The sequence below is a fragment of the Amblyraja radiata genome, chromosome 14, assembly GCF_010909765.2.
Source record: "Amblyraja radiata isolate CabotCenter1 chromosome 14, sAmbRad1.1.pri, whole genome shotgun sequence".
Taxonomy (NCBI): Eukaryota; Metazoa; Chordata; class Chondrichthyes; order Rajiformes; family Rajidae; genus Amblyraja; species Amblyraja radiata.
In genome coordinates, this window is record NC_045969.1 from 34,935,734 (window position 1) to 34,945,019 (window position 9,286).

Sequence of the window (9,286 nt, forward strand, 5' to 3'; positions counted from 1 at the left end):
CAAACAAGACGAGAGTTTTAGTAATATATAGATGCACGAGGCAGGTTTTTTATGTAGATGGTAGTGAGTGCCTGGACCAGGCTGTCTCTGTTAGTTGCCCTTAGAATGTAGGGAGTAGTTGCGAAAATGGGATAACATAGAATGAGTGTGTATGGTTGATCGATGGTTGGCTGAAGGTCCTGTTTCCATGCCGTATCTTTCAAACAAATGCCGTATTTTTCAATCAGTCAATCAATAAATGCAGGTCATTCTTACATTTAATCATATTGCGCCTACATCACATAACCGTCCCTTTATTTCTTTCCCGGTTTTAAGTCAAGCTTTTCTTAAATACATCTATTTTATTACCTCAGCTACTTTTTTGTAGTATATATCCCATATTCTAACCATTTATTACAAGGAGTAAGTTTCTCTTAAATTTTAATAATCATCTTATATTTATGGCCTCATTCTGATTTATCTCAAAATGGAAACATCTTCACAAATCCTTTCATAACTTTAACTACCTTTGTCATAGCATTTGATACTTAATCCATTGCATTTCCCTCCTTAGATAGACACAAAATGCTGGAGTAACTCAGCGGGACAGGTAGCATCTCTGGAGAGGAGGAATGGGTAACGTTTTGGGTCGAGACCTTTCTTCAGACTGAAGACTATGTGTGGGCCTCTAGGTTAATTGGCCCCTGTAAATTGCCCCTAGTATGTAGGGAGTGAAGGCGTAGGTGGGATAGTGTGCATGTTTGCCCGATAGTCAGCATGGACTTGGTGGCCAGAAGGGCCTGTTTCCATGCTGTATCTTTCAGTTTAATTGAATTACCACAGTACTGTTTGCAAACAGGTATGAAGACATGATCTGGTAATGTCTTGCATCTAGAAAGCAACATCTGATCACACACTATAGACTCTATTGATAGATACAAAATGCTGGAGAAGAGTCTCGACCCAAAATGTCACCCATTCCTTCTCTCCAGAGATGCTGCTTGTCCCGCTTAGTTACTCCAGCATTTTCTGTCTGTCTTTGGTTTAAATCAACACCTGCAGTTCCTTCCTCCACGTGTTTCTCTTCTTAGTTTAGTTTAGAGATAGCATGGAAACAGGCCCTTCGGCCCACTGTGTCTTCACCAACCATCGATCACCCAATCACAATAGTTCAAGCAGGTATCACACTAGTTCCAGATTTACTGTTTGCAAGCAGGTATGAAGACATGTTCTGGTAATGTATTGCATCTGCACAGCTACACCTGCACACACACTCTATTTGTATAAGATGTAAATGTTTGAGTCAGGTCATATTGGAAATAAATTCACTTTGCATTGGTAATATGCCACAACCTGGGGCTTGCTGTAACGTGTCTAATTTGTATGCAAGCAAATTCTGCGTGCATGTGCAGTTTCAATAATAACTGCAAATACCTCTTGCAGTCGCTGCAAACAGCAGCAGTACTTTAGATTATTACTCACAGATGGGGTTCAAAGTTTAAAGGTCTCCAGTGAATTCTCTCCCAAGTGTTTCCCTTGCATGCATCGTGCCATCCGTTTCCAAGCATTGTCTGTTAATTTAGACTCTTTACTCTTACTGCTCTTTGGTGGTTGATCTTCTTATGGCTTTGCCTTGACTTGTCATTGCTTTGTGAAATAAAATGGGAGGTTTGAACAAACCCATTACCATGAGAGAGATTCACCGTATTCCCATCCTGCACACCCTGACTCTGTCATGTTCCTGAGATCTGATCTGTGGCATGCAAGGAATGCCGATTAATCCAGCTCAGGGAACTGAAATATCCAGCGGGTTGTTTGGTTTCACTGTCACCGGGAGTGTGGGGCAGCACCCTCTGCTGTTGGAAGTATGGAACTGCCATTGGCTATTCACCATTTTGTTCTCTCCCTTCTTATGTTTTCACATGGAGAAGAATCTGCTCTGCACAGATTATTTCCACATTAAAGATACTGCAAATTTAGGATTTATAGAACAGCACAAGAACACAGCCCACATTGTTTGAGCCGAACATGATTCCTAGGCCGTTATTTATCTATGTGTAGGAGGAACTGCAGATTCTGGTTTATACCGAAGATAGGCACATTCACTCAGTCTGAAGAAGGGTTCCAACCCGAATCTATTTTCTCCAGAGATGCTGCCTGATCCGCTGAATTTTGTGTCGATCTTCCATTGCCTATCTACCTACACATAACCCAAATCCCTCCATTCCCAGCATATTCGTATGTCTATCTTAAAGTATTTTAAATGGTACAAACGCATATGGTTCTTTCCCCAACCCCAGCAGTGTGTATTCCAGGCGCTCACCACCCATTGTGTAAAAAACTCACCCCGCACATCTCCTTTAAATATTACCCCTCTCACCTGAAAGCTATGCCTTATATTTGATTTTTCCATCCTGGGAACAAGATTCTGACTGTCTACACGATCTATACGTCTCATCATTTTACAAACCTCTCCGGCATTACAGAGAAAACAATCCAAGTCTGTCAAAACTCTCCCTGTAGATAATACCCACTTAATCCAGCCATCATTCTGGGAAACCTCCTATGCACCCTTTGCAAAGTCTCCACATCCTTTCTGTAATGGGGCAACCAGAACTGTACACAATACTCCAAATGCTACCTAACCAAAATCCTACAAAGCGGCATCATGACTTCCTACTCTTATACTCAATGCCCCGACCTATGAAAGCAGGCATATCATAAGCATTTCTTGAAATGTGCATTGTAAATAATCAGGTGTTGACTGTTTCCCAATATTTTTCACTTTAAGAGCCATACAACTGCAGATGCTGGAATTTTGAGCAAAACACAAAGTGCTGGTGGAACTCAGCGGGTCAGGCAGCATCTGTGGGGGGAATGGATCGGCGATGTTTTGGGTCTGGACGCTTAGAGGCTGACAGTTAAGGCGAGTTTTGGAAGAGACAAGAGAAACAAAAATCTCAGCTGGTTGTGAAGGCTTACAAAAAACTAGAGGTAAGCAAACGTTGCACCTTCTCAGTCCACTGCTTTCATGGGGGAGTCATACCAGGAGCAACACATTCAACAGATGACACGTTACAACATTTGGTCTCAATTGTTGGTCAATTATTCCTATTGTTCCACCAATTTCCCCCTTGTTCTCTCTGCTACTGAAAGCAGTGAGAACAAGGGGGACAATCTTCACAAAATGGGATCCACTTGAGTGAAGATTTTTTTTTTAAATTCTGTATACTATTTGGGAAATATTTCTTAAAGAATTGTTCCTTATTGACAATTATATTGCAAAATCTGAATCAGATCTGAATCAAATCCGCATCCAAAAACCGTTTACAAAATGAGTATGCTTTTTCCTATCGTTAACAAAGATGCTACAAATAAGCTTAGTTTTACTACTAACCTGACAGTGACAGCCACAGCACTACACAGTAGGTTTATAGCAACGATTATCAGCTCTACCCCTAGCATTGGTCCTTGCCAACTTCCTAGTTCAAATATCTTTGCACTTTCCTACTTACCCCTGAGTTTTGACTTTTGAAGCCTGCAAGTATCCAAACATGTTCCCTGCACCCTCCATCGCTGCTTACTGGAGCACGTGTGAAAGTTTGCCGGACCCAGGAGCCACCAGATTGACACCGATGTGCAGCTGAGTGTGGCCAATGAGATAAGGGGCTGGAAAGCTGCGCTTTTTAAACATTTATTTATTGCCAGTGCTAGTGTCGAGTTATCGGCTTAAAACTATTATTCTGAAAAGCAGGGCAAGGAAAGTTACTGAAGGGTTGTTTAGAGACTACAGTGTGTTGTGACAGCATATGTAAGAAAGGCCTATGACAGTCAAAAATATTATACACCTTGGCCGGAGGCCCCCTAGATATTGAAGTCCTAGGCTTCAGCCTACCAAACCTGTAGGTAAATCCAGCACTGACTGAAAGACAAACTTGGTTTCTCCCTTTACACTGTTCCTGGTCCTGAAACTTGAATTGTTTCTCTTGCCACAGGTGTCGACTGACCTACTGATACTCTCTTGCACCTTCTGCTTTTATTTCAGATTTCGAGTATCTGCAGTTTTGTGATTAGTTTTGCTTAAAAATAATACGAGAAGCTAATGAGATCAAAGAAAGTCACAAACTGCGGGAGTAACTCAGCAGCATCTCTGGCGAACATGAATAGGTGACATTTCAGGTCAGGACCTTTCATCAGTCTGAAGGGTGGCACAGTGGCATGGCTGGTAGAGTTACTGCCTCACAGCACCAGAGACCTGGGTTCCACCCTGACCTTGGGTGCTATCTGCATGGTGTTTGTATGTTCTCCCTGTGAATACGTAGGTTTCCTACAGCTGCGCTGGTTTCCTCCCACATCCCAAATATGTACAGGTTTGTAGGTTCATTGGCCTCTGTAAATTGCCCTGAGTGTGTAGGGAGTGGATGTGAAAGTGTGATAACATAAAATTAGTGTGAACGGGTGATCAATGGTCGTCATGGATTCGGTGGGCCGAAGGGCCTGTTTACCATGCTGTATCTTTCAATCAATCAGTCAATCAGACAGTCATCTATTCACAGAGTAGAAATAAGGAACTGCAGATGCTGGTTTATTCCAAAGATGGACACAAAGTGGTGGAGTAACTCAGTGGGTGTGACTTTCTATTCAGGTCGGGACGTTTCAGGTCGGGACCTTTCTTCTGACTACTCTGGAGAAAAAGGATCTGTGTCATTTCGGCTCGGGACCCTTCTTCAGTCAGCTAGTCATGTTCTCCAGAGATGCTGCTTGACCGGCTGAGTTACTCCAGCACTTTGTGTCTTTTTCATTAACAAGCATCTGCAGTTCCTTGTGCCTCAATAAAATCGAAGCACTTCCAATGCTTTGAAAGAGTTGGCTCTAGAGATTATGAATGTTATCATATTCCAAAATTCGAAATATTCTGGAATGCAATCTGCAGCTAATGTGTTGCCACTATTTAAGAAAGGAGAGAAAATGAGGACCCATTGGCCCGTTAGCTAAACGTCGGTAGTGGTAATCTATATTCAAGGTTGTAATAATAGAACGCACACAAAGGAAAAAGGAGGAATGAACATAGTCAGCGTGGATTTATGAAAGGGAAATCACGCTTCACTAATCTGTTTTGTAATTCTATGAGATACAACCACAGAATAGATCATGAGTAACCAGAGTAGTGTAAATAGATTCTAAAAAGGCCTTTGTTTAGATCCACACAAATGATTCGTCAACACGATTAAAGCACACGGAAAACCACATGCCACAGGGCTGTGGAGACTAAATCTTCCTGTATTTTTAAGGCAGGGATTGACAGATTCTTGACTGGTAAGGGTGTCAGGGGTTATAGGGAGAAGGCAGGAGAATGGGGTTGAGAGGAAAAGATAGATCCGCCATGATTGAATGCCATAGACTCGATGGGCCGAATGCCCTTATTTAGTCAGAGGGTGGTGAATCTGTGGAATTCGTTGCCACAGACAGCTGTGGAGGCAATGGGTAATTTTAAGGAAGAGGTTGACAGATTCTTGATTAGTAAGGGTGCCGAGGGTTATGGGGAGAAGGCAGGAAAATGGGGTGAGAGGAAAAGGTAGATCAGCCATGATTAAATGGCAGAATAGACTCAATGGGCCGAATGGCCTAATTCTGCTCCTATGACTTATGAACATTAACATGTAAACTCCTAAGCAGACACCATCCGCTTGTTACAACACAGAAAAAGACCATTTGGCCCATTAATCCCATTCCCCTCTTCCTAACCTGTAATGCAGAAATTTTATTTTCTCACAGGTTCCCTTTATTCTCCATGTGATTCTTTAGTCTACCATACCTACCCTAGATGTAACTTAGTTAGATGTGCAGGGAGATGCAACTTAGTTACTTCTAGGTTCTGAAGTAGAGTCCCAACCTGAAATGTTACCTATTCGCATGGTGGTGAATCTGTGGATTTCATTGCCACAGACAGCTGTGGAGGCCAAGTCAATAGATATTTTTAAGGTAGAGATTGACAGATTCTTGATTAGTAAGGGTGTCAAGGGATATGGAGAGAAGGCAGGTGAATGGGTGTTGAGAGGGAAAGATAGATCAGCCATGATTGAATGGCGGAGTAGACTCGATGGGCAGAATGGCCTAATTCTGCTCTATAACATGAACTACCCATGTTTTCCAGACATCCTTTCTGACCCGCTGAGTTACTCGAGCATTTTATGTCCTTTTGTGTAAACCAGTATCTGCATCTGAAGAAGGGACTTGACCGAAATGTCACATATTCCTTTTCTCCAGTCTCAAGAAGGGTCTCCACCCGAGACTTTACCTATTCTTTTTCACCAGAGTCCGAAGAAGGGTCTCCACCCGAAATGTCACCTATTTCTTTTCTGCAGAGATGCTACCTGACCCGCTGAGTTACTCGAGCATTTTGTGTCTATCTGCAGTTCCTTGTGTTTTCATCTTGTGTAGGTAGGTGACTAAGAGTCTTCGGGACGTGGGAGGAGATGGAGCACCTGGGGAAACCCATTGCAGTCACAGGGCGATGGTGCAAACTTCAAACAGACAGGACCCGGTGTCAGGGTCAAACCCGGGTTACTGAGGCTGGGAGGCATCATCTGGCTTATGCTTGCCTGCTGTCTGCTGCCATCATCTGCCTGCTGGGAGGCATCACTATTCACTACTTTGCAAAACAATGACAAGGCAGGGAAATGAATCCAATGCCGAAATGCTTGCGGCCGACCTGAGTGTGAAATGCGCCAATTGAAATGCAATGGCTTAATTCTCCAATTATACCTTGTAATGCAGGTGCAATGTCAGTTTAATGTAAAACCCCTGTCCCACAGTGCGAGTCCACCCACGAGTTATCCCGAGTTAAAAACATATCAAACGCGTGGTAATCACGTAGAATGAACGTAGCGGGACGTCGGAGCTCGTGGACGCTAATGGCAGGTACTCTGGAAACGTATTAACTCGTGAAAAATGTTCAACATGTTGAAAGATTTCCATGAGTTAAATATACTCTTGAAGGAACATGTTGATACTTTTAAACTCGTTGTAATACCCTAGTAGCCCGTGAGTTTACCGTAGTGACTCGTGAGTTTCCCGTATTAACTCGTGGGTACTCTTAACTCGGCAGCTGGACAGAGAAAAAAAAGGTGAGTAAAAAAAGGTTCGCCAAGTCTGCCTGTCAGGAAGGATCCCCTGATGCTGGAGATACCTGTGGGAATCTCACCTTGGCCTTTGGAATAGAGTGACCAACAACAACAACCAGCCGAGCGTGGTTAATGAGATAAGGGGCTGGAAAATTGCCCTTTTAAAACATTTATTTATAGCCAGTGCTAGTGTCGAGTTATCGGCTTAATGGGCCTGTCCCACTGTACGAGCTAATTCAAGAGTTCTCCCGAGTTTCCCCAGACTCGGAGAATTACGGTAATAGCCGCTCGTAGGTACTCGGGGCTCTCATGGACATGCCCAGTATCTGCCGTTAGCGTTACGAGCCGCTAAGAGACGTCCCGAGCTCCGACGTACCCGCTACGTGCATTCTACATGCTTACCATGAGTTTGATTTTTTTTAAACTTGGGAGAGCTCTTGAATTACCTCGTACAGTGGTACAGGCCCTTAAAACTATTATTCTGAAATGGAGGGCAAGGAAAATGACTGAAGAGTTGTTTAGAGACTACAGTGCGTTGTTACAGCATATGTACGAAAGGCCTATGACAGTGTCAAAAATATTATACACCTTGGCCGGAGGCCCCCTAGATTTTGAGGTCCTAGGCTTCAGCCTACCAAACCTGTAGGTAAATCCGGCCACATCTTCCCATCTCCTCCCCTTTCACCTTTCCGCAGAGACGGCTACCTCCGTAACTCCCTGGTCAATTCGTCCCTTCTCACTCAAACCACCCCCTCTCCTGGCACTTTCCCTTGCAACCGCAGGAAATGCTACACTTGTCGCTTTACCTCCCCCCTTGACTCCATCTAAGGACCCAAGCAGTCTTTCCAGGTGCGGCAGAGGTTCACCTGCACCTCCTCCAACCTCATCTATTACATCCGCTGCTCTAGGTGTCAGCTGCTCTACATCAGTGAGACCAAGCGGAGGCTTGGCGATCGCTTCGCCCAACACCTTCGCTCGGTTCGCAATAACTAACCTGATCTCCCGGTGGCTCAGCACTTCAACTCCCCCTCCCATTCTGAATCCGACCTTTCTGTCCTGGGCCTCCTCCATGGCCAGAGTGAGGCCCACCGTAAATTGGAGGAGCAGCGCCTCATATTTCGCTTGGGTAGTTTACACCCCAGCGGTATGAACATTGACTTCTCCAATTTTAGGTAGTCCCTGCTTTCTCCTTCTTTCCCCTCCCCTTCCCAGCTCTCCCACAGCCCACTGTCTCAACCTTCCATCTTCCCACCCCCCACATCAGTCTGAAGAAGGGTCTCGACCTGAAACGTCACCTATTTCCTTCGCTCCATAGATGCTGCCTCACCCGCAGAGTTTCTCCATCATTTTTGTCGACCTTGTTTATTTCTTGTTCATTGTTTCTTTCCTTGCCTACACAGGTGAACATTAAACTCCATTTCTATACAGTGTTTATACTTTGCTTTAATTAATGCAATTCTCACGTTTCCCCCCACATATTTTGCAATCGTTTACCTTGTTTATGCGCTTTATATTTATTCTCTCGCTTGTTTGTAAAGGCTTAGCTTCTCTAGGTTCTCACTCTTTGCCTTTTTCGGAGCAGTTTGTGTGGAATATCTCAGTATTTTTGACAAATTGTTGAGCACTTGAGCAGGCAATTTCGAGGACAGAAGGGTTTCTGCAGACTTGTCAATGACAATCCACAACTTAATCTGCAAAGAGCGATTTCCCCCTTTGCCAAGCGTGCGTGAAAAGCTGTTTATTATTAATTCTCCTTTCCAAAGGATTGGGAAGATCTGCAGAATTCAATCTGTTTGTCTCAATTCCTCCGTCGCCTGTTGGAATTTTCACCTTGTTCAATATCCCCATGTCACCAGCTAGCCCCCTCCCAATCATCATAGATTTTCTTAATTCTGAAAATGTCAAAATTATTTTTTTTAAAAGACCATTTGCGGATTTAACCATGGGGGTTCGTGTTTTTATTGCATTCACTGTAGCATAAACCAGTCTATTCCATTTATTAATTTAGTACATTAATTAATTTAGTACACTTATTAATGTACTGAATTAATGTATAGACCGATGTAGATGTTAGCTTATTAAAAGAAAGATCATTTCTATTGCAACATGTTATTTGCATTTATTTTCTGATAGGATTCAAACAAAATGCTTACTCACGTAAACATAAAACTCTTCACAGTGAA